The sequence below is a fragment of the Marmota monax genome, unplaced genomic scaffold, assembly GCF_021218885.2.
Source record: "Marmota monax isolate L192 unplaced genomic scaffold, Marmota_monax_Labrador192_F-V1.1 WCK01_AAM20220418_F8-fsc00256, whole genome shotgun sequence".
NCBI classification, from domain to species: Eukaryota; Metazoa; Chordata; class Mammalia; order Rodentia; family Sciuridae; genus Marmota; species Marmota monax.
In genome coordinates, this window is record NW_026692286.1 from 1,887,858 (window position 1) to 1,913,983 (window position 26,126).

At 38.9% G+C, this 26,126-nt stretch overlaps 1 protein-coding gene and 1 pseudogene across 11 annotated transcripts in view; one reads left to right on the top strand and one right to left on the bottom strand.

Moving 5' to 3' along the window:
• B3galnt1 (beta-1,3-N-acetylgalactosaminyltransferase 1 (globoside blood group)) overlaps positions 1-821 on the bottom strand; it is a 29,962-nt gene extending 29,141 nt beyond the window's left edge. For 6 of the 11 annotated variants that reach the window (XM_058578338.1, XM_058578334.1, XM_046440491.2 and 3 more), the window contains exon 1: positions 283-639. The gene's annotated coding sequence lies outside the window, so the exon portion shown is untranslated. Of the gene's footprint in view, positions 1-282; positions 640-718 lie in introns of those variants that run through there. The other 5 variants (XM_058578336.1, XM_046440488.2, XM_058578335.1 and 2 more) reach the window with 3 other exon arrangements.
• A 14,030-nt stretch (positions 822-14,851) lies between these two features.
• On the top strand, positions 14,852-15,741 carry LOC124090106 (tropomyosin alpha-3 chain-like; annotated as a pseudogene).
• The last annotated feature ends 10,385 nt before the right edge of the window (positions 15,742-26,126 follow it).

The window sequence follows — 26,126 nt, forward strand, 5'->3', positions numbered from 1 at the left end:
GCATCATTCATTACTGCTTGGAAAAGTGAGGCTCCACTGCACCTTTTGAAATGCCTGTATACTACTCATTGAGACCGCCTCTTAAGAATCATGCAGCCCCAGCCCCTCCGGGTTTCCTTCTCCTCTTCCTCTCTCTCTCTCTCTCTCTGTCGAATTTCCCCACTCCCTTGGGTGCAGATTTTTCTCCAGTCCTCCCCGTTAAGGGCCCTCCTACAATCCGGCCCCGGGGCCCTTCCCCACCGCCACGGAAATGCGTTCGCTCCAAACCCATTGGAGACCCACCAATACCATTAGCACCGTCCGGGTCTTTTCCCGTCGCAGAGACAAACCCCCTCCCTGGCAGCTGGAGCGGCACCGGGCGACCAAAAGGCAGAGCTTGCGCCCTAGGGCAGGAGAGGGTGAACAACCTGCGGCTGCGGCCTGGGCTCGCCACGCGCACCAGCGTCCCTCTGTGTTGCCCACGGCCCCACCAGACTCCTTCTCCCGCGCACACAGGGGCCAGGAATTGCCGCCAACAAGGCCCAAGACCCCAGGGCGTGGCGGCTCGAGGCGCAAACCCAGCTGCGCTTTGTAGAGGGCCGAAAAAGTGGGCGGCGCCTCCGGGCCTCGCCGGCCGATTTTCCGCTTTCCCAAAAGGTTAAGTCCCGGGACCACGCCTGTCAGCCAGCCTGGGTCTCAACCCTCTCCGGGTGGACACAAGGCCCTGCCTCACACTCACCTCCTGCGCGCAGCGCCCACTCAGCTCCGACGCGGGCCGCACTCCAGCCCTGCGCGCACACAGAACCTCCCCGCAGCCGCACGCACGCCCGGGGGCGCGCGCAGACCTCGCGCTGGGGCTGCGGCCCAAGCTATCCTTGCTTGCACGCGCGGGCCCAGGCCCGCGGCATCCTTGCGCGCTCCTTGGCGCTCTCTCTAGATGTTGCGTTCCAAACACTGTGGTGTTATGAATGCATTCGATAGTTGTGACTGATAGAGGTTAGACAACTTAACGGCAGACTTCAGGCTAGGATTTCTGTTTAAGACCCGCTCCTCTGTATCTCTTGCCGTTTTCCAAGCTGCGTAAATGCACAGCCTCCAGGAGTTCCTGGAGGGATTTTCTTGTTGAACTCCAAACACAGCTAATTAGGAAAGAAGAAACCTTGGAGTGGTGGTGGTGGTGGGTATTCTTTGTTCTCCGAGAGTGTACGTGATCCTTTTAGAACTGATGGGGAATAAAAGTTGAGTCCCCATCATATTACAATGATCTGTGTGGACTGGAGTTCCAAGGAATCTTGTGCTCTCAAGAGATTCCTCTTGAAACCAACAGTTCAAGGAAGCTCCACCCTGTGCGTCACTACTCATGGCTCCCTGGAACCGCTTTTTCCAGTGAGAGCTGGGTGTTGGTATGTGGATTCTGGTCGTGCCAGTCTGTGGGTGGAGTTGGTTAAATTAATAAGTAATAATAATAATAACAAAAATACTACTCTTAGGCCACAGGACCTCTGGAAGAGTGCCATCTGAAAACAATTCCTAATCCAGTCCTTTGGCTGGGAGACTGTGCAACAGCCACAAGAAAAGTTGAAAGAACAGTTCAGTGAACACACACATATATATACATGTGTCGAAGATTGAACAAGTGTTTATAATTTATTATAACTGCTTCCCCCTTCCAATACTTCAGCCTGCATTTTTCCTAAGACTAAAGACTTCTACAAAACCACAGTAAATAGTCACATTTAGGAAACAACAACTCAATAATATCACCTAATATCTAGACCATGTTCAAATTTCCCCAATTGTTGAAAAGGTCTTATATATTGGTTTTGAAGAAAGATGATATCATCAAGATTCATACATTGCATTTTTCATGTTTGTCTCTTTTTATGGATAACAGCATCAACCTTTTTTGTTTTCCTGGCATTAACTTTTTGAAGTTTATCAGTTTGTCTTTTTTTGTCCTTTTGCTGTTAATTTTCTTTAGTGCCAGAATTTCCTGTAAGCTGAAAAGAAAGTGTGGTGGCTTGATTTGACCACAAGAATCCTTCATAGGTTACATGATACTCTTCATATATTTTCCCATTAGGGAAAACATAACATTAAATATTAAGCACATAATATCAGTTGTCCTGATACCAATGATCAGGAGGCATTCTCCAGAATTCTTTATTATAAAGAATTATGAAAAATGCTTATTTTTGTATCTAAAAAGTAATAGATGTTAGGTGGAGACTTTGAAATTCTTTTGGGGGAGAAGTCTTAAATTCTTGCAAGAACCAAGGTTATATAAGACCACACTTTCATGAGTATCCCAAGTTGTCACTCACAGGAAAGTATCTTGTGAATGGGCTAATGTGACCAGCCTTAGGCATGAAAACCAGTCTTGGAGAGCATATCTTTGATTCGTTCAACTATACAAGGCAACAAGGACATCTCATGGAACAGGACATACAGAGACCCTTTAAAATTTGTTTTCTTAAAGGAAGATAAATGTGGGAGACCATCCTTCCACATGACTGAATTCCACCCCGCTAGGTGTGAGGTGCTCAGTCACTTTTAATGTGGCAGAGCTTTCCCCACCCTTCTTGGTTCGAGAGCTTGTCCGTGTGGAGGCATGTCTCACCACTGTCCCAAAGATCCAATCATGGCACCTGACCTTGCAACACTGCCCCCTCTTGACCTTGCAACACTGCTCCCCCTTGACCTTCATTGGATGGGATTTTCCCCAGAATTCTTTGTTCACCAATAAAAGCCCTCTTCCTAGTGTGCTCCCCTCTCTCTCGCTGGCCTCTTCAGTAAAACCTCGCTGCCCCCCTGGGGAGCTTGAGGCTGAGGGTTCCAGGAGCCATTTAAGGTAAAACGGTGTCTATGTCTTTAATTTAAACTCCCTGAGGATTTTCCTGTGTAACCGAACCGTTCCTGTCTGCACTGGCCACGGACTAAAGATAAACAAATAGACAAGATCATTTTTAAGGTTCATATGTACCGCGAAGGTGCTAGGATAGAGGGATATGATGGAGATAGTGCTACAAGCCAAGCACAGTGTTGATGTCACTGGAAAACCATCAACATTGTTAAGGGAAAAAAAAATCACTTGTCAGTTTCAATCAGTTGTCCCTTCTACTTCACAGGGTGGCTATGAGCTTTTAATGCAATGTGAGCTTTTTATGACATCAGGCATGAGCCTTTGAAGACAAATCCATTCACCTAGGCAGACACAGCAGTAATCCTCTGGATTTTTCTGACACCTACAACTTCAAATCACCTAGGACTAGATCCAGTATAATTGAGTTGAATACTAGCTTTAACTTAAAGAGCAGTAAGCTCTGTTCCCTATTGACTATGGATCACTTTAGAGTTCCTGAGGAGAGCTATACCAAAGCAGTGATGTTTTCTTATGATGTATATTTTAATAAGATTTGATAAAATCCGGGAATTCTCTGTTTTTACCTGGGAAGACATGGTCTAATCTACATCCATTTTAATAACAGAAACAAATCAAGAATATGTAATTTAGCATGTAATCTTTGCCTTTGGTCATCTGGTCTCTGAAATATCATAAATATCTAGAGGAGGAAGCTTATCCACTTAAGCTCCTAAGCTCTGCTAGGCAGTAGCTCTGTCAAGTTTTTTTTTCTATATAACAATGATTATCCCACCTTCCACAAGAGAATTCACAAAGGACATCATTTATTCCACAGACAAACGTAGTGTTGTAAACAGCCTGTATCCTTCTTCTCAAAAGAGGACAGTTTCCAGTAAGTCCAAATCAGTGGATCATATTGCTGTTTTCATTTGCATCAGCAAATTAGCTTCTGCTCTGATCCCTGCCAGTTGATCTGAACTTCATCAGAGCCAGCATTCTGAGTCTAAGTCAGAAGCCCTGAGATAAAAGCTAGACCCAAAAGGCCTGTAGCATCATTTCCAACACATTCTCTTGGTCAAAAGCAAGCGCAAGACTGTTCAAGGTCCAAGGGAAGGGGCCAGGCGTGGTGGTCCATGCCTGTAATCCCAGCGTCTCCAGAGGCTAAGGCAGGAGGATCATGAGTTCAAAGCCAGTCTTAGAAACTTAGCAAGGCCCGAAGCAACTCAGTGAGACCCTGTCTCTAAAAAAAAAAAAAAGGGTAGGGAGCTGGCTCGTGGTTAAGTGCCCCTGGGCTCAATCCTAATACCAAATTCTACTACTACTACTACTACTACTACTGATAATAATAGTCCAAGGGAAGGGAACTGGACAAAGCAGTGATCTTTAGGAGGTAGGGCAGTTTGTAAAGCAACTACCATACTGCTGTAGGCCAAATATAAATTTGAATATGAAGAATTGATTGTACTGGTCCTTTGCCTAAAATCAAGTAGGTCTGAGTATGTATTTAACCACTACCCAAGTCTAGCCATGATCACCATCCCAGTTGTGACTCACACAATTGTGTCAAGCCTATAAATATGGCCCATTTCTTTTTGTTTATAGACTCTTGGTTCAAATGCTTCTTCCTTATCAAAAGTGGCAAAAGGGAAAAGAATAGGGGAGTGAAATATACATCTTTAAATCACAGTGATTTGAAGGTTCTCTAAAAGTAATAGGGATAAATATAGTTCAGAATGTGTGTACAATGAAACTAAGTTTAAATAGAAACAGTATAAGTTCAGAACTTAGTTGGCACTGTGTAAATGATGATCTAAACCATGATTATCATTCTTTTTCTGGTTCCTGGTAGGTAGCTGTGCCCTATATAGATGGTAAAGTGATTGCTACCCCATTGGATCCCTTTATCACAGCATAAGTGACAGCTCACCTCACTAAGTAAAGAAGTTCTATCAATAACAAAACTAAGCATATTCCATTGCAAATGGATTAATATATTTAAAAAAACAGACCTCTGTATTTGGAAGGATATTTCAGGACATTAATATTTTATTTTACAAATCCTTTTTTTAATTTTAAAAATTATATTTCAATATCTGATTCTAAATTGTTTTGAATATCCCTTGAAAAACTAACATGTGTATGTATACAGAACTTCCAGAATTTCCCTAGAATGCAAAACAGAGCCAAGAACAGTAGTTTGGAGGTAAAAACTTCTCCCAAATGAAATAAATGAGAAGAAAATCTCCAAAAGCTTTAAGAGACTATTTCCTTCGAGGCAGTCTCCATTTTCTTTGAATAGCATTTATTGTTTGTGAATCAGCTATCTATTGCTGCAGAACAAGCCACCCCTAAATTTAGTTGCTTGCAAATATATGAATTTTATCTCTCACAATTTTGAGGATTAGTTGGGTGTTTCTTCTCTAGTTTTGTCTGTATTCACTCACAAGATTACATTCAGCTGTAACAATGGTTGAAATTTTTTTCTGTAAAGAACCAGAGAGTAAATATTTTAGACTTAGCCTCTGCTATAGTTTGGATCTGGAATGTCCCCAAAGGCCTGTGTGTCAGAGGCTTGATCCCCAGCCTATATCACTATTTGGAGGTGATGGAACCTGTAAGAGGTATGGCCTAGTGAAATAGTGAATGTTGTACATCATTGGGGGCATGTTCTGTAAGGGGATTGTGGAAACTTAGTGTCTCTCTCTCTCTTTATATATCTATATCTATATCTATATCTATATCTATATCTATATCTCTCACGTTTTCCAACCATGAAGTGAATGGCTTTGCTACTATACATATCCCCACCATGATTTGATGCCTCACCATAGGCCCAAAAGCAACAGGATCAACTAACTGTGAACTGAAACCTCCAAACCTATAAGCCAAAATAAAGCTTTTCTTTATAAGTTTATTTATCTCAGATATTTGTTATGGTGATAGTTCAAATATGAAGTGTTCCCCAAAACTCATGTGTTGATGGCTGGGTCCCAATGCAGCACTGTTTAGAAGTGGGGCTTGGGGAAGTGATTGGATCATGAGGGCTCTGACATCATCAGTGGTGGAAACAAATCTAACAGTTTCTATTGCATATCTTTGTTATTGATTTTATTTTTGTAAACCATTAAAACCCCAAAGCTATTCTTAGTTCAAGGGCCCTACAGAAACATGGCCATGACCCACAAGTTATAGTTTGTTGATCCCTCAACTAGAGAGTCAAATGAGTTGAAGAAGGTCCCAAGTGGCCTCACTCACACATCTGCTATCAACTTAATGTAGTCTCTTGTTCTCTAGTGGCCTTTCTTGTTGGTCTGTGGGTAACATCCACCAGAGTGGAGACAGAAGCTGTAAGACACCTTAAGGCACAGCCTTGGATGTCAGAAAAGATCACATAATCCATGTTCTGTAAACCAAAGCAAATTACAAGATCACTCCAGATTCAAAAACAGGCAAATACACTTTGCCTTTTAAAGGGAAGAGATGCAGATATTGTGGTCACTGCAGCTGAACTAAGGAAAAGATTTCTACTATGTTCTCTACTAGAGATTTAAGTTGATGCTGACCTCAATGTTAGATTGAGGCCTTATCTCAGAGCCTTCAAGTAACTTCAAATTGAATCATAAAACTCCAAATTATGATCTATAATGGCAGCTATTGTTCTGACTCTTTTCCCCATATTGTCCTCAGCCTGTTTATAATTCTAAAAATATTCACTCATTCCCTCAGTACTTGTTTAAAAGTATCTCTGCAATAAGATTTTGAGCTCCTTTTGGGAAGACACCAGGGCTCTATCACTCTGCCATGCTGTGATTTTTGTTCCATAGATAACGTATGGAATTTAATGGAGTAGCCTTACTGAAGTTTGACGTCAGGCTATTTTCTGAGTTCACAAAAGCAAAACAAATTTATTTAAACTCTTTTTGTTTCCTTTTTGATATTTATTTTTTAGGTGTAAATGGGCACAACCCAATGCTTGTATTTTTATGTGGTGCTGAGAATCGAACCCAGGTCCCACCTGTGGTAGGCGAGTGCTCTACCGCTGAGCCACAATCCCAGCCCCCCAAACAAATTTAAGAATCCAGCACTACCTACAAATTCTGGAAGAAAAGCTTGCATCAAAGGGTTAAATTTCACTCCCAGGTACTGTCTAATCAATCAGATGGTTAAACTTCCTACAAGTTTTCCAAACATATAATCAAGAGCTAGGGAACTTTATGCTTAATGATAAGTTTGAACTAGCAATCACCTTTTTAGAAAATATTATATTTTAACCAGAAATTTGTCTGCAGATGAAAATCAAATGTAATAGAAGTTTGTAATGTATGCAGTATATGTTCTAAGGCAGAAGTGGCTCTGGAGAGGGTTTCTCATCTACAATGAATGCTGCTGCTAATTGCTCAGTTGAATTTTTCAATATGTGTTCTCTCCAAAATCTCATTTTAACACTGTCTTCATCTACTTGATGGAAAGCTTTGACAACTTGTTATGTTTAGAAGTATCTGGGGTGTATTTCTAATTGATGATTTGTTATCTTATATTTCTTCCTTGACTATTCACATCTTTCATTCTTTTCAGCATTTTCCTCCAGTGCCTCCTGTCTTACTGAACTTGATGGATGAGGCTGCTCTCCTGCAAATTCAGGCAGTATCTTTAGTCTCTCCTCTGCCTCCTTCCTTTGGGTTACAAATACATACAGGAGTGATAACAGATAACAGGTATATGGCACTTAAACATTGACAAAGTATACATGACATCTGTTGATTATTAATACATCAGACTCATGGGGTAAATACTATCATTAACATCATTTGGCATGTAGGAAAACTAGTGAGCAAATGTTCCAGGAATACCTCAAATGTAACATTTTCAAACCGATCTCAGTACCTTCTCAGAAAATCTCTTTGTTCTTCTGGATTTTTGATTTGGTTAAAGCAGCCACATTTGTCAGTCGTCCAAGTTTGATTCTTAATTCTTCCTTTCCTTAATGATAAGTTTGATACATCCAGTTAGTTACCAACACCCTTGAATTCTCCCCCTGCCCCTCTCTCTCAGACCCCTGCTCCTAAGAAGTATCATTTCATTTGAGCTTGTGTCACAACCTTCTCTCTGCTCCCTTAACTTCCACCCATCTGGTCCTTCACATTACTGCTATGAAGTCCTTCTTCAGACGCAAACCCTTATTTTTTTTTAATTTATTTTATTTTTATTTTTTAATTTTTTTTTAGCACTGGGAATTGAACCCAAGGGTACTCAACTACTGAACTACTTCCCTCCTCCTTTATATTTTTTTATTTTGAGATAAGGCCTCAGTAGGTTTCTAAATCTGGTCTTGAACTTAAAATCCTCCTGCCCCAGCCTCTTGAGTCAATAGAATTATAGATGTGCACTAGCCCACTTGTCTCAAACCGAAAATGTTTTTATGCACTCCTGTTTTACACTGGTGGGTAGCTCCCCACAGATCACAATCCACAGAGCCAAAGAATTTGCAATAATCTGCCACAACCTGCAAACTTCTGCTGTTCTGGCTTCTGCTATGAGTGTGTTTTCATGTACTATATTTTGGTAGTTCCTTCAGAATACAATTTAACTCTCTGATGAACTCTGTCCTAGTGCCACACCCATCTGATACCCATCTGATTCTCTCAAGTCCCAAGACCTCTATAACAGTGCTTCTCAAATCTACACATACATGGGAATCAGTGGGTGATGTTGTTGAAAGCTAATTCTGACACAGTAGGTCCTGAATAGGATCTGAGTCTTTGCACTTTAACAAACCAGTTGGGGATATTGCTGGCTGTTGAACTACATTTTATTATTACTATTTTATATATTTTTGCAGTTCTAGGGATTAAACCTAGGACCTTGTGCATGCTAGACAAGCATTCCACCAGTAGGCTACATCCCTGGCTCTTGAACTACATTTTGAGTAGCGAGAGTGCACCAACCCACATGGCTCAAGCCAAAATATTTTCATGCACTCCTGTGAGTAGCTCCCCACAGATCACAGTCCACAAGAACTACATTTTGAATAGCTGCATTGTCCAATAGAACTTTTTAGAATGATAATATGCTGTGTTTTCCTGTGTGGTGGGTACTAATCACAGCTAGTTATTGAGCAGTTGAAATAAATAGAGTCGCTAATGAGACTGAGGAACTGAACTTTAAATTTACTTAATTAAATTTCAGTAGTCATATATGGCTAAGTGGCTACCACATTGTACAGTACAGATCTATTGGAATGCCTTTCATCCCTCAAAATTCAGTTCAGACTTTCAGTTGCCAGTCCAACTGTAAAAAGCTTGGAAGTTGTCATTTTTACTTCAAATATAAATCTAAACAAATTGAAAAATAAACATCTCTTTTTTATATCTGTCAGAGAAGTGAGATTTCAGGGTAAACTACCCCCCTTACCCCAAATTGGAAAGACAGACAAATGGATGCAGATAATTAAAATTTACAGAAAAAAAAAAAGAAAATCACAAGCTAAAACTATCACAGAACCAGTAGGGAGTAAGGAAATTTACATACAGTAATTGATAAATTGCTGAGGCTCAATGTGGGCAACCCTGAGAGTTAAAAACTCCAGAGACCCAATCATGTGGGCTCCTACACTTTTGTGTTTTCCTCCTGGAGTTCTATCAGGTCCACACAGTTTCAGAGAAAAAAAAAAATCCCCTGGTGCTTTTGGCAGAGGAAAGGGAAAAGGAACCATTCTGAAATAAACCAGAGCATTCTGTTCTTAACAAGATCTGCTCTTAGGTCAGTCTAACTGCTGGGGTTACAACCTAACTGACCTAGAGGAAGGAAAACAACTCCCACTGGCTCTAGGCTTCCCCATGGAAAAAGAGAAATACCTAACAGTATTCCCTCCAGCCTTTCACATGAAAGAAGGAAGATACCCAACTCCAGCTCCCTTTAGACACCCTGTCCCACCTGTTTATGTTTGGGGGATGGAGTGCTAAGTGAAGAACTGAGAAACATTTGTGAAGTCCACAGTCCAGAGGCATATGTTCATTAAAAGTATAAGATCTAATAACAGGACTGCAAAATGCTTTCCTACCCCTAATCATACCTCCACATTTAGAACAGTTCCTTTTACCCAGCACATCATGTCTAGCTATCAAGAAAAAATTACAAGGCATTAAAAACCCAAATTTCTGTTTGATGAAGCAGAGCAAGCATCAGATCTCAAATCATATATGGCAGAATGTTGGAATTATCAGACCATTGATTTAAAACAGCTATAATTTATATGTTAAATGTTTTTTTTTTTTAATTTGTACTGGGTATCAAACTCAGGGCCTTGTACATGCTCAGCATACACTCTACCACTGAGCTACTTTCCCAGTTCATGCTAAGGGATTTCATGGATAAAGGAGACAGCATACAAGAGCAGAGAGGCAATGTAAGCAGAGTGTTGTATATTCTAAGAAGAACCAAAAAGAAATGCTAGAGAGGAAAAACAACATAAGAAAAATGAATAATGCCTTTCAGGGGCTTATTAGTAGACTAGACATGACTGAAGAATCTCTGAGTTTGAGGATATAGCAATCTATATAGCAATAGAACCTGCAAAAAACTGAAAAAGCAAAGACAAAAGATACTGGGGAAAAAAGATCTAGGAACTGTAATATGTTTAATATACATGTCATGGGTGGGTGGGGGGGATAGTGGAAGGAAAAGAAAAAGTGAAAGGAACTAAATAAATAGTTGAAACATTAATGACTGAAATTTTTGAAATTAATGTCAGACATCAATCCACAGACCTGTTCTGAAGTTGCATTTATTTCATTATCTTATCCAGTGATAATTTCATTTCTTTATTTTCCTCTGTTCTCCAATAAAAGATGATTTTAGAGGAATAACTGCAGCTATTTCTGGGGAAAGGAAGTAAAAAGACATGAGTCATAAGAATTTCTAATTAGTAACTTTTCTCTAGATTTACAGAACTCAGAACATCCAGTGACCTATACATAATATGAGCCTGTTCATCAGAAAATCAGACCACTCTGGTTCTTGCCTATGACGTGCCTTCCCTCAAATCCCTATGAAAACCTTGCACCAGTCAATAAACGTAATACATCACGGGTAAAAATCACATAATCAACAGATGCAGAAAAAAACTTTTAACAAAATACAACATCCTTTGTGATAAAAACCCTAAAGAAACTAGGTATAAAAGGATCTTACCTCAACATATTAGAAGATATATATGAAAAACCCATATCCAACATCATACTAAATGGGAAAAAACTGAAAACATTTTCTCTAAAATCACAGATGTGACAAGGATGTCCACTCTCACCCCTCCTATTTAATATAGTACTTGAAATTTTATCCAGAGCAATTAGACAAGAGAAAGAAAGAAAAGAAATACAAATAGGAAAGGAAGAAGTTAAATTAGACCTATTTGCAGATAATGTGGTCCTATATTTATAAGACTCTAATACTCCATGGAAGATTTTTAGATCTGATAAATTCAGCAAAGCAGGAGAATATAAAATGAACATACCAAAATCAATAACTTCTTTATATACCAAAACCAAACATGTTGAGAAAGAAATCAGGAAAATAATTCCATTCATAAAAGCTTCAAAGAAGACAGAAAGAAAGAACAAAAGAGAAAAGGAATGAATGAATGAATGAACTAGGAATAAATCCAAAGAGGTGAAAGACCTCTACAACAAAAATTATAGAATCCTGAAAAAAGAAATAGAAGGATCAAACTAGAAGATAGGAAGACCTCATGTTCATGGATCAGCAGAATTATTATGGTTAAAATTGCCTTATCACTGCAAGCAATTTACAGATTTAATGTAATCCCCATCAAAATACCAATGATATTTTTCACAGAACTAGGAAAAACAATCCTAAAATTCATATGGAAGCAAAAAAGATGCTGAATAGCCAAAACAATCCTGAGCAAAAAGAGAAATGCTAGAGGCATCACAAACCAGACTTTGAAATATACTATAAAACCACAGTAACAAAAACAGCATGGTACTGGCATAAAAACAGACACGTAGACCAATGGAATAGAATAGAGGACAAACCCACACAGCTACAGCCATCTGATATTTGACAAAGGTGCCAAAACATACATTGGATAAAAGACACACTAACAAATGGTGCTGAGAAAACTGGATAGTGATACATAGAAGATAGAAACTAGATCCCTATTTCTTACCCCATACAAAAAAAAAAAAACAAAAAAACAAAAACAACAACAAAAAAAAAACAACCCCAAATGGATCAAAAACCTATGTGTGGATCCAAAATTTTGAAACACTTACTAGAAAACATACGGGAAATGCTTTAAGACACAGGCACAGGCAACAGATTCCTAAATAGGACTCCAGTAGCTCAGGAAATCACAGCAAGATTCAGAAATGGGACTATACCACATGTAAAAGTTTTTTTACAGCAAAGGGAACAACGAACATAGTGAAGAGATAACCCACAGAATGAGAGAATATCTTTGCCAGCTACTGTTCCAAGAGAAGATTTATAACTAGAATCTATAAAGAGTTCAAAAATGATTTTTTTGCAGAAATAGAAAACTTAATTCTAAAATTCACATAGAAATTCAGAGGACCCTGAATAGTCAAAACTTGAAAAGCCATTTTTGAAAAAGAGGAGCCAAGTTGGTGGTCTTATATGACTTGATTTCAAAATTTATTACAAAGATACAGTAATCAAAATAGTGTTATATTGGCATAAAGACAAACATACAGATCAATGGAATAGAACAGAAAGCCCAGAAATAACTCATCACATAATAAGTCAAATAATTTTTGACAAGAATGCCCAGACCATTCATGGGGAATGGGACAGACACTTTGCAATAAATAATGCTTACAAAATCTAAAAAAGTAAAATGAATATTTACCCTTTGACCTAAAAGTCCCATTTCTGGGGAATCTATTAAACATATAGTTGAGTAAAATAAAATTGCAGGCATAAAACTATTCATAATGGTATTATTTGCAATAGCAAAAAATAAAAAGTCTAGAACAATCTAAATATCTAGCAATAAGAAAGTGGTATATTGAACTATATCCAAGAAATGAAGAGCTATACAACTATAAAAAGGAATGAAGTATGTATCTATATACTGATATCAATACAGTTATAGGATATACTGTCAAGTGAAATACAGAGAGATGCAAAACCATGTTTATGGTATGCCACCTTTTATGTAAGAAATGGTGATAAACCAAAAAAATTATTAAAAAAGAAATAACAAAATCAACACCAAAAACTAATAAAAATGGTTTTCCATCTTGGGAGAAAGGGCGCAAGATGAAGAAGCCAGGAGAGAAGGAAAAGTTCTATAGATGTGTCTTGTTATATAGTTTTGACTTAAGAATCATATAAACACTTTACTTATTAGAAAACAGGGAAAACAAATCCATAAAATTGGAGCAAACATAACAATGAACCTAACTATATATAATTTTTATGCCGCAACTAAATAAAATTTTTCATTTTAAAATGCAGTATGCCCCTAAGTAGGGTATATTCTAAAGGAAAAAGAACCGTAAAGATATTTATACTGACTTTAATTGTCTTACTGTAACACACATAGTGACATTGGGGGTGGAGAGCAAAATTGTGTTAATGTTATTAGGAACTGAGATTTTCATGGTGAGAAGAAAAGAGATACACAAGTATAGAATCCAAAGAGTTAAGTAAAAACTTAACAGAATAATACTACATCACTAAGTCAGTACTCTAAACATTGATGAGTAAAGAGGAGAAAGTCAAGTATCCTATTTCATTCCTATAGCAATGAAATAATCAAGGAGGAAAACTTCTTTTTTGTATATGAATAAATTAAATTTTTTGTGGATGATCCAACAAATAAATAAAGAAGCAGTAATAGAATAGCCTATTATCATTTGTAACCTCTAAGTTGTCTGGGAACTTTACCTAAAGTGGCTAAAACTATTGGATAAATTGGTGATGGGAACTTTAAAAAGTAGGAAATTGGGCTGATCCACTGGAATTTAATCATCAATTTTAGCAACATTAAAACTAGAACAATCAGAAATGCGTGCCTCTTGGTGTGATGTAATTTGTAATACACAACAAACACCAACAGTAAAGTATTGTTGCATCAAAACTTTACCCTGAATCTAATCAGGCTTCTAGATCTATTTTACAGAAAATGTAGGGATAGAAGAACAATGAAAGCAATGATCAGAGGAAAAGCAATAACTTTAAATAATTTTATTAATAAAAATGGAAGAATGAAAATAAGCCAACTAACATTTCAATTCCAAACTTTGAAAGGGAACAATAAAACAAACCAAAAGAAAGCAAGAAGAAAATAATAAATACTGAAAAGCAGAAATTAGTGATTGGGAAAGAAAAATAGAAGAACAATAAATAAGTCTTTGGGAAAAAAATAAACTGAATTATTTTTTTGGAAAATCAACTAGATAAATAAAACACCAGCTAACTTGATTAGGCAATCAAGAACAACAACAACAAAAAGGAGAAAATAGACAAAATAACAAACAACAAGGGTACCTTTCCGAAATTGATATCTTTTTTCCTTCAAGCTGTTAGCTAATAAAAAGAAATTTATAGTTTGGAAGACATAAATATTGAAACAGAAGAAAAAAATTAAATTTAAGAGATCACTCTGTACAACTTTATGCAAATACATTTGAAAACTTAGTTGAAATACTCTAGGAAAATAAAACTTTCCAAAATTGCCTCATAAAAGAAATAACAACCTAAATGCCTCTCTATGTAAAAATAGTTGAATAAACAATGTTTATGCAAACAATAGAGTACTATGTATGATAAGGAATGATCTGATAAGGAATGTTTCCAAGGAATATTTTGTTAAGTGAAAAAAAGTAAGTTTTAAGAGAGTATATACAATGAATACTTTTGGAAGAAAATAAGATATGCACAGTCTTATTTTTTAAAAAGAAATATAGGAGGGGTGAGAAGCGGCTGCAGCGCCGAGAGGAGGCAGAAGGCAGATATCGAGAAGCCGCTGGGTGGGCACCATGGCTGGGATCACCACTGTCAAGGCGGTGAAGCGCAAGATCCAGGTTCTGCAGCAGCAAGCAGATGATGCCGAGGAGAGGGCTGAGCGCCTCCAGTGGGAAGTTGAGGGAGAAAGGCGGGCCCGGGAACAGGCTGAGCCTCCTTGAAGCGCAGGATCCAACTGGTTGAAGAGGAGCTGGACTGTGCTCAGGAGCGCCTAGCTACTACCCTGCAAAAGCTGGAGGAAGCAGAAAAAGCTGCTGATGAGAGTGAGAGAGGTATGAAGGTTATTGAAAACCGGGCCCTAAAAGATGAAGAAAAGATGGAATTCCAGGAAATCCAACTCAAAGAAGCTAAGCATACTGCAGAAGAAGCAGATAGGAAGTATGAAGAGGTGGTTCGTAAGTTAGTGATTATTGAAGGAGACTTGGAATGCGCAGAGGAACGAGCTGAACTGGCAGAGTCCCATTGCCGAGAGATGGATGAGCAGATCAGACTGATGGACCAGAACCTGAAGTGTCTGAATACTGCTAAAGAAAAATACTCTCAAAAAGAAGACAAATGTGAGGAAGAAATAAAGAAAATCACTGATAAACTCAAGAGGCAGAGACCCGCGCTGAGTTTGCCAAGAGATCGGTAGCCAAACTGGAAAAGACAATTGATGATTTGGAAGATAAGCTGAAATGCACCAAAGAGGAGCACGTCTGCACACAAAGGATGCTGGACCAGACTCTGCTTGACCTGAATAAGATGTAGAGCTCCCCAGTCCCGTCCTACTGCTGCTCCTCCCTCTGACCCTGACTCCGCCTGAGGCCAGCCAGCCCCAAGCTGACCTTGAAACTGAGGGCTGATTTTCAACTGGAAGGCTGCTTTCTCCTTTCAACACCCCCTCTACCCCCACTCCCTTGTCTTTTTCACCAAACTGTCTCTGCTTCTTCCCAGAGATTCCAGCTGGGCTAGAGGCTGAGCACCTTTGGGAATAGCATTTAAGGGAATGTGAGCACAAAGCAAAGTGTCTTTAAAAGCATGTTGTGATGTACACATTTTGTAATTACTTTTTGTGTTGTTACAGTAACCATTTGTAAAACATTCCAAATAATTTCATAGCTCTGAAGCAGCAATCGAATTCCCTTTTCACTTTTGGAAGGTAACTTTCCAGCCTAATCCCTTTTGCCCTCTCCATAGAGGAGGAAAAGAGGAATGGGCCTGCCTTACTGAGAGCCAAACAGAGCCCAGGCAAACTATGGCAAACCTCACTGATCTGTGCAAAGAACCAGCCAAACCAGAAAGGTGATTCCAAGAGGAGTTAGCCCAAAAAAAAAAAACCTTGCTATTAAGTTTTTATTTTGCTTTTAGCTTTAAGGTATCTTTAGACAACTGTATTCTTCTTCTTCTTATTATTATTATTTTTGCTTTTTTTTTTTCATCAGAAATGAGCAAATTAACATGGTGAGACCTCTGAGACTTTTTGTTTTTCTGGTGCTGGGGATTGAACCCAGGGTCTCATAAACTTGTTCAGCAAATGCTCTACCCTGAGCCATATTCTTAGCCCTGAGACCAAATTTTTCTCCCATCTCTGCCCAATTCCCAAGTGTTCACAGAATGGATCATGGGCCCCTTAATCTTGCGGTGACCACTTAATTGCTCTCCTGCCTGCTTGGAAAAAGAAAGAAAGAAAATTATGTTTTGGCCACTGAGTTAGCCATATGAACTCATCTCATCACCCTTTTCTGGGTCTGAAGCTGCTGTATCTAAAAGTGCCATCTCATTGTGCTTTGTATAAGTCAGTGCTGGAGAATCTTGAATAGCTTATGTACACAACTTTTTAAATTTTATATTATTTTGAAACTACATCTTTGGGGTTGGGGTACATGGCCACCCTGTCTGGCTGTGAGAGTCCTGCAGTCTGGGCTGGCAGTGTGCTGATCTTTCAAAGTTTCTTTCCCAACCCAATCCCCACTTTTTAGGTGCGGTTTCTGTGAGGTCTGTTAGATGTACCTACTGCAGCTTATTGGCTTAAAATGTATTCTCCTTTGTTGTGGTCTCTTTGGGGCCAGTTGGGAGAAAGAGAAACAATAGTGCAACTGTTTTGATACTGAATATTGACAAGTGTCTTTTTGAAATAAAAAACCAGTCCCTCCAAAAAAAAAGAAAGAAAGAAAGAAAAGAAATATAGGATATAGGAAGGATAAACCAGAAACAAATAAAATGTTGAATATGAGTTTACTCTTCACTACAGTTTTCACTTCTGAACCATGTAAACGTTTTGCATATTTTATCAGCAAAAATTAAAAAGCAAACCCTAATATAGAATACAAACACCCCCAAATAAATGTATCTAATGAAGCTATCAGATTGGTACCAAACCTCTCAGAAATAAAAATTGCTTCAACTAACTTTTGAACCAATTCTCCCTTAATAAAATGTATTTCATGTTCAAAAAGAACTGTAGAGAAATATTGAACTTCTCTTAGATTTGCTATTTAATACTGATGTCAGTGAAGAAATTCTGAAATTACATTGTATGCATTATAGATTAAAGAAAACAATTGGAAACCAGAGAGGTTTTCTCATTAGGGGAAAAGGGAGATGAAAATTGAATAGAACAATTTCAGGTAGAATCAGCTTTAATTATATATATATATTTTCAGTTGTCGATGAACACAATACCTTTATTTTTATTTATGTATTTTTATGTGGTGCTGAGGATGGAACCTAGTGCCTTACAGGTGCTAGCCAAGCACTTTACCACTGAGCCATAACACCAGCCTAAAATTTGATTTGATAAAATTGGAGGTAACATACTAACTCATGATCCTTTAAATTTTTATTTTCTAGATCTGTCTTCTGAAAAAGCCTAGAAACAACAGTATTCCAATAACACTGGCCATGGTTTCTACCCAGATACTGATTTCTAAATATCATTGTCCCCCAGGAAGGAACCTGTGTTCCTTTGGTTGAGTCCAACTCTAGACAAGGGAAGTACAAGGTGTATTGGAAGCATAAATCAGTGGGGCATGTTGATAGCACACAGAAGCCACTGTATGCAGTTCTGTTTGCAGTCCTTTCTGCTCACTCAGGCCAAAGCTGCTTTCCTCAAAGTCCTTGGAAACCCCACTTAGGTTACTATCCTTGCTGTAGTTTTGACCCAGTGATTCCCTTGGCTGACCTTGGCAGAGCACAAGACATTGTTTATAAGGGGCCTGCTCCTCCTCTCCTGACTCATTCTTCCTCATCTATCCTTTTCTCTGGAGTTGGGCAATTTTCCATGAATTGGCTATCTTCATTTTAAGCTCTTTGCAGTAAGTGTATTGCTTTCTACCTGCCCTGTGGCCTTTCAGTTTGTGAGAGCTGGTACTGACAGGTAGGGTGTGCTGCAGAATAAACTACTGGCTCCTGTGTTGCTAACTTTGACATGTGCCCTGGTCGTCTGCACCCCTGAATGGTTTCTGTTCTTTGTGTTTCCAACCTCAGTTTGGTCACTGTAGTTTATTTACTCAGGAGCTAGCACTTACATTGAACCCATCACCTATCTCAGCCCAAAGGATCCAAAGCTTTTATCCTGACCTACAGTTGGAAAAGGGCACTGGGTGAGGAACAGGTATCTGACCTCTACTCTGGCTACACCCTCATTAGTGGAAAGTCAATGAACAAATTACTTTCTTTTCTGGACCTTGGATGTAGAATGAGGTGGTTGTTACTAGATCAATACAATTGAGGTAGTATCTTTTTCATTTTGCCTAATGGTCCTCCAATGGGTAAAATGCTTCACTTATTTGTTGGTCTTGGTTAGGGAAAGTTGATAAAAAGAAACATTCAACCTCTTATTTGGTGCCTTAAGAATATCTTCACTATAACATAAAAAATTAGTAGGCCAGCATCCTGGCCTCAGTCCTGGATGCTGGCTTCTCTGGGGGACTAGAGCCCAATTCTGAGATCAAGCCCTGGGCAACCAAGTGTTTCAAACAGCAAAAGATGGAAAAAAAATCCTCAATTTGTTTTACCATCACTTCCTACCCTGCTGGTCAGACAGTCTGTTTCTGTTCTTGAGGCCAAAGATTGGCCTTTGGCAGGAAAGTTCTCATTTCTCATGGGCAAGTTGTCACAAGAAGAAGGAACTTGGAACAGAACTCTGGTTGAGTCTCAGTTTAACCACTTTCTGTGATGTGACCATGAGTTACTTACCACACCTCTCTTAGTTTCGGTATCCTTGAAATATGAGGTAATTATCATGTCCTGTCAAGATTAAATATGAAGCTCAGAGCCTGGCACATATTAAGTATCTTAAAGTGTTATATAGGTTTATCATTTTTGTTTTATATCACAAATAACCCGTTTTCTTTCCAAATGTTCACTAAGCCTATCAATAAAAAATTATATTCCATCCCAGAACTATGTAAAAAAATCTTTCTCAAAAATTTATCTCCAAAAATTGCATTCTCAGGAAGGCTTTCCACATAACTCCTGCCCTTTGACTTCCTGGTTTCCACTGGCAACAAATAGATTCTCCCAACTGTATCTAAGCAAAAAACAATTAAAAGCTACTACTAGATATAAATTAACCCAAAATAATCAGTTCCAAACTAAAAGAATTCTACTGCTGTATTTTACCATCACTTGTAGCCTATAATTTAAGATATGGATAGTCTTAAGGATCTTCTTCCAAGTCTTCAGAGCCCACCATTCCTGCCATCCAGCTATAGCCTTCTCCCCCACACTTGGGAGTCCCAGGTTGCTCTGCTGTGCAGTTGCTGAAGATCCCTAGGGAGCAGGCCTGGCTCCTAGTGCCAGGAAATGTTTTTCAAGCTGAGAAGGGCAACCTGACAAGAGCCACAAAAAGAAGGAATTGATTGCCCCCAACTATTACTCTTCTGCACAATACATACCTCAAGAAAAAATGGAAAAAAAGAGAATTGGGAATTGACAGCCAACATATATTATGGATAATTTTTTGACCCTTGCAATGGAAACAATTCCTTAATCTTCCATCAAGAAGCTTTTTCCCCCCTTTTTTTTTAAATTGTTGTGTGCTGAATGGTCCACGGACATTTGTGCGTGTGTGTGTGTGTGTGTGTGTGTATTTGTCTCACTATTCTCATTTCTAGCATTTCTTTAAAATAGTTATTTTCTTGGCTCTGTTTGAGGACTATGGAATAAAAATTATTTCTCAATAATAACTTTGAATGTAAATGGTCTAAACTCATCAATCAAAAGATGTAGATTGGAAGATTGGATTAAAAACAAGACCCAACAATATGCTATCTCCAAGAGACTCATAGGCAAAGATACCACAGACTGAGGGTAAAAGGATAGGACAGAAAGTATCATTCACCTGGATCTCATAAACAAGCAGGGGTTTCTATCCTCATATCAGATAAAGTGGACTTCAAGCCAAAGTTAATCAGAAGGGACAATGAAGGACATTTCGTACTACTTAAGGGAATTATACAACAACCATAAATAATGATCATAAATATTTATGCCCTCTAACAATAGATTAATGTACATCAGTGTACATCAAACAAACCCCTTGATATATTGATCTATTTGATCAGTTTCAAAGATTAAATAGACCACAACACAATATTACTGGGTGACTTTAACACATCTCTTTCATCACTGGATATATTGTCCAAACAAAAACTAAACAAAGAATCTTTAGAACTAAAAAATACAATTAATAATTTAGACATACAGAGAATACATCATCCATTAATGACTGAATATACTTTCTTCTCAGCAGCAGATGGATCATTTTCTAAAATAGACCACATCTTAGGCTACAAAATACAAATACAAATACAAAAATAGAAGTAATTAGCAAATACAAAAATAGAAGTAATTCCTTGCATTCTATCAGATCATAATGGAATGAAGTTAGAAATCAATGGTATAGTAAAAGGTAAAAGCTACTCTAACACCTAGAGACTAAATAATATGCTACTGAATGATCAATGGAGAGCAGAAGAAATTAGAGATGAAATAAAAAATACGTAGAGGTAAATGATAGCAATACAACATATCAAAATCTCTGGGACACTATGAAGGCAGTTCTAAAAGGAAAGTTCATAGCACTGAGCTCATTCATTAGAAGAATAGAAAGTCATCAAGTAAATAATATAACACTGCATCTCAAGGATCTTCATTCAATAACAGGAGGTTTTAGTGATGAAGATATTTTTATCCCCTTAAAAATAGTTTCAGCATAACAAATGAGAATATTTTATTGAGTCTAGTGAAGTTTTTTTTTTGAGTTTTTATTTATGCATTTTCAATCACACCTGCAATATTTGAATCTTTTTAATAGAACAATTCAAACAATGAAAATATGAAGGTCCTTCATAACACCAATCCTTCCCCTGTGTTCCCCATCCCACCTGACCTTCCCCCAAATTCCACTGCTTTTCTGGAGGAACCACTACTATGAATTTATTATGTAGCTTTTAAGGTCCTTTCCATACAAACCACAGAGAGCTGTATTTCTACATAAGTGATTGAGAGTTGTACTTAGTGACTCTTCCAACCAATAGAATAGGGAAAAAGTGATGGAATGTTACTTCCAAGATTAGGTTACAGAAGGACTCTGGATTTTGTCTTGTTCTCTCTCTCTTACTAGCTTTCTCTCCGAGCCTTTTACTCCAGGGCAAGTCGCACTCTGACTGGGCACAATTCACGAGCCACTTGTCAAGCAGGAGCGAACTTTATTTTTAGCACGCATGCAGCGCCAGGAGGAGCTCTCCAGGAATTCCCCCAAGAGCTCAACTGCAACCACCGGCACTTCCAGTCATTTTCAATTTTCCCGCTCTTGAGGCAGACTTCCGGGTCGTGTGGGCGGAGCCAAAAGAGTCCCCCAGTGAACAGCTCCGTGGTCTGAAAGGGCGGGGATACAGCCCAATGAGCATGACCGCAGAGGAGCCAATCAGCTGGAAGTTTGCTGGGGCCGCTTCAGCTGCGGCTCTCAACAAGGGCACACAAGCTGTCACCTTGTGAGTAGTGCCATGGAAAAGATACATTGCAAGGAAGAGTTCTCTATGGCCAACAGCCATTTAGATCCTGAAAACAACTGTAAGAGTGATGAGTTGGAAGCTGATCCACTCCCACTGGAACCTTGGTGACTGGCTATGGCCATCACTTTGATAGCAGTCTCTTAATGGACTCTAAGGTGCACCTGCTTTCTGGGCCCCAGCTGGATACAATATTTATTGCCTTAAGTTGCTAGGTTTGGGCATAATTTGTGAAAAATCACTAAATAGCTAATACACTCTTCTCACAAAATACTTTGTTAGGGAGAGCTTTACCTGTCACATTTATGTCAACCTCATTCTTTGTAACTGCTATACAATATCCCTAGCTCCCTGGTATATTTAATCATTTCATTTTTTGACCAACATGTAAGTCGTTTCTATGTTATATTATTTTAAAAAATTGTTCTAATTAATTATACATGACAGTAGAATGTACTTTGATACATCATACACTGTTGAGAGCCACAGTTTTGTTGGAATGACACTTGGCATTTTGCAAGAGGGAATGGTTGAAAGGTGACCCTGCTCCGGGTTTAGGGCGGATCCTGGGGGTGGGGGAATAGGGCGGTTCCGGGATTAGGGCAGATCCTGCTGGGATTAGGGTGTGGATCCGGCTGCCTCAGGTGCCAGCGACTTTGGAGTTCCCATTGAGTTCTCCCGGTTCCGGGAGAATTGTCACGTGGAGCCCGGTGCAGGGAGTGTGTTCCCGGGAAGTGTGTGTAGAGTGCTGGTGAGAGTTTGGGAATAAAGAGTTACTGTTTGAACATACAAGGCATTTTGGTGACTCAGTTATTTGTGCCCAGCCAGACTGCGGCATTTGGTGGCCTGTATGGGGAACTCCTGAAGCTTGGAGGTAAGTGAAATTGCTCGCACCTGAAGGAGAGCGAAAGAATGGGTGACCATTTCAAAAAACAATGTGTTCTTGTTTTGATTTATTTTGTTTTTATTTCAAGTTGCCTATCCCTAGAACTTTCTCAGGCAAACTGGGGAAAATGGTTGGCTCAAGGTTTGAAGTTGTTCGCCCCTGAAGAACAGATAGAGATAGTTACAACAGGAGGCTGCTACTAACACCTTTCTATCACCAGAGGGCATAAGTGTCCAACAAACAACTCCACCTATAGAGACAACATATGCTGTGGGGCCCCCAACCCCCATAGTTGATAGATGGGATCCTGAGACAGGACCTCAAAGATTAGCATGCCCTGTATTTGAGCAGACAGGAGGGCAGCGAATTCACCGTACTTTAGATTTCAAAACAGTGAAGCAGCTAAAAGAGGCTGTAACAATCTATGGTCCCCAAGCACCCTTCACTGTAAGCATGGTCGAATCCATTACCAACCTGGACATAACGCCAACAGATTGAGCTAGGATGTGTCAAGCTGTGCTAAATGGAGGACAATATTTGTTATGGAAGGTTGCCAATCAGGAATTTTGCACAGAGACGGTTAGGCGAAATGCAGCAGCCGGCTATCCTCAGAGAAATCTAGATATGTTGTTAGGACAGGGACCTTATGAGGGTCAGCGGCAACAAATTGAATATGATCCTGCTATATATTCACAAATTGCTGTAGATGCGGTTAGGGCATGGAAGACTTTACAAGGACATGGAGATTTACAAGGACAATTATCTAAGGTTATACAAGGAGCTAATGAATCTTACGCTGAATTTGTAGATAGGCTTATTCAAACAGCTACCAGAGTTTTTGGGGATACAGAACAAGCAATGCCATTAATTAAATAGCTAGCCTTTGAGCAAGCAAATCGTTGGTGCAGAGAAGTCATTAGACCATGGAAACATGAAGATTTAAACACATATATTAAATTATGTAGAGACATTAATGAACAAGGTCAAGTCTTGGCAGCTGCAGTACAACAGGCTTTAGATGCCAGGCCAAAAACATGCTACAATTGTGAACAAACAGGACATTTTAAAAGGAATTGCCCCATAGGAGGAGGGTTTAATAAAACTAGGTATCAAAGGGGTAGAATACCGGGTATTTGCCCACGATGCAGTAGAGGGAGACATTGGGTTAATGAATGCCATTCTCAAACCACCATAGAGGGTACTCCATTATCAAAAAACGGACAAGGACCAAGTGTTTACCCACGATATGGTGGAGAAAAGCATCGGGCTCCATTGCCAAAAAACGGACAGGGGGGCCCAATGCTCCAGGGCCCACGACCACAAATATACAGGGCAATGGAGGAACCCAGCAACACCATCAGGGTAGTGCCCAGGACACATTATCCATTAGATCCCTTATCAGACAAACCAGAGGGAGCACAGAGTTGAACATCTGCGCCTCCGCCAGAGCAGTACTAACTCCAGAGATGGGAGTTCAAATCATTACCACAGGGGTAAAAGGACCTCTTCCCCAAGGAACAGTAGGCTTATTATTGGGACAGAGTTCTTCTACTCTAAAAGGACTTATGATAAGTCCTGGGGTAATTAATCCTGATTATGAAGGTGAAATAAAAATTATAGCCAGTTCTCCAAGGGGTATATCAGTAATTTCACCAGGGGATAGAATAGCACAGTTATTAATAATACCCAGCCTACATGATAAATGTTCCAGCCGTACTATAGAAAGAGGTTCCAGGGGATTAGGCTCCACAGGTGTAGATTGGGCAATGCTTTCTTTAAATTTAGATTCTTGCCCCATGCTAAAACTAAATATTCAAGGACATGAATTTAATGGGCTACTGGATACAGGTGCAGACCTTAGCATTATATCTCGTCAAGAATGGCCAAAACATTGGCCATTACAACAAGCCACTCAAATGCTTCAAGGCCTAGGAGTGGCGACTAATCCCCATAGAAGTGCAATGGTATTAGACTGGAAGGATCCTGAAGGATGTGAAGGAACTATACAGCTATATGTATTGGATCATCTTCCTATAAATTTATGGGGACAAGATGTCCTAGGTCAATTAGGTTTTATATTAACAAATAACATCAATTCAAATGTGCCCACTATTATGGCTAGACAAGGTTTTAGGAAAGGAAAAAGATTAGGAGAAAAAGGACAAAGTATAGTGGCACCAATACAAATAGATCAAGGAAAAGACAGACATGGATTGGGTTTTCAGAAGGGGTCACTGAGACAATAAAAATTACTTGGAAATCAGAAAGACCAGTATGGGTTCCTCAGTGACCCCTGACTACAGAAAAGATACAAGTAGCCCATGACCTGGTCAAACAACAATTAGTGGAGGGACATATACAACCTTCCATATCTCCCTATAATACTCCCATTTTTGTCATCAAAAAGAAATCTGGTAAATGGAGATTATTGCAAGATTTAAGAGCCATTAATAATGAGATGGTTATTATGGGAACTGCTCAATTCGGGGATTCCCCAGTTGTCTGCTTTTCCAAAAACCTGGTATGTTTTAGCTATAGATATTAAAGGTTGTTTCTTCTCAATTCAAAAAAATGAGAAAATACAAGTGATTCTCTGGAGAAATTCTCCTATGATAGAAATCCCATCTCAGTGTGAAGGTGTATAATTGTATAGCTGTATTGTTTTTGGCCGTGTAAATTCTTGTTTGTATTGTATTTATTTTAAATCTCATACTCTTTTAGACTTTTTTCATGTACAACAGATATTTGCACGTATGAATAATATGGATATTATTCAGGAAAATTTTATTAGGAATGTTACAGAAAACTTGAGGTTTTTATTTTCACATAATTCAGATTTCAAAGCCTAAAGCTGATTGATTGTTGTTCATCCTAAAAACGAAAAAGTAGTAAAACAATAAATAAAAATTCTCAGTGACAACTAACAGTAAGTTGATTGCAGGATCTGAAACTTGTATTCCTCTGAAAATAGATCTTTTGGGTATTCAAACTTTCTCACTATTGCTGCCGATTATGTTGTCAGTGACTAAAGTTATTTCAAATAGCTAATCTTTCTGAAGTGGAGCCAATAACTTAAGTCTGCAAAGTATTTGATTCCAAAGTGTGCATTTTTCCTGGTCTATTTTGCTTTTATGAAATTCAGTAGCTAACCTCTCTGTGTTCATAATCACAAAATATTTCAAAAGCTCATATGATGAATGACTATCACATCTCCAGTTTACTGGAGAGCCTAAATTTTCTTCTGAAAAGGTAACAAAACAGCTCTCAGCAGCATATCCTTCTTAAAACTCAACATGAGCTCTGATTTGTTTTATTTGATCTGGTGCTACTCATCCCCCAGGCAGAAATTTTTATGTCATAGTCCTGATTTCATTTCAGAAAATAAGGC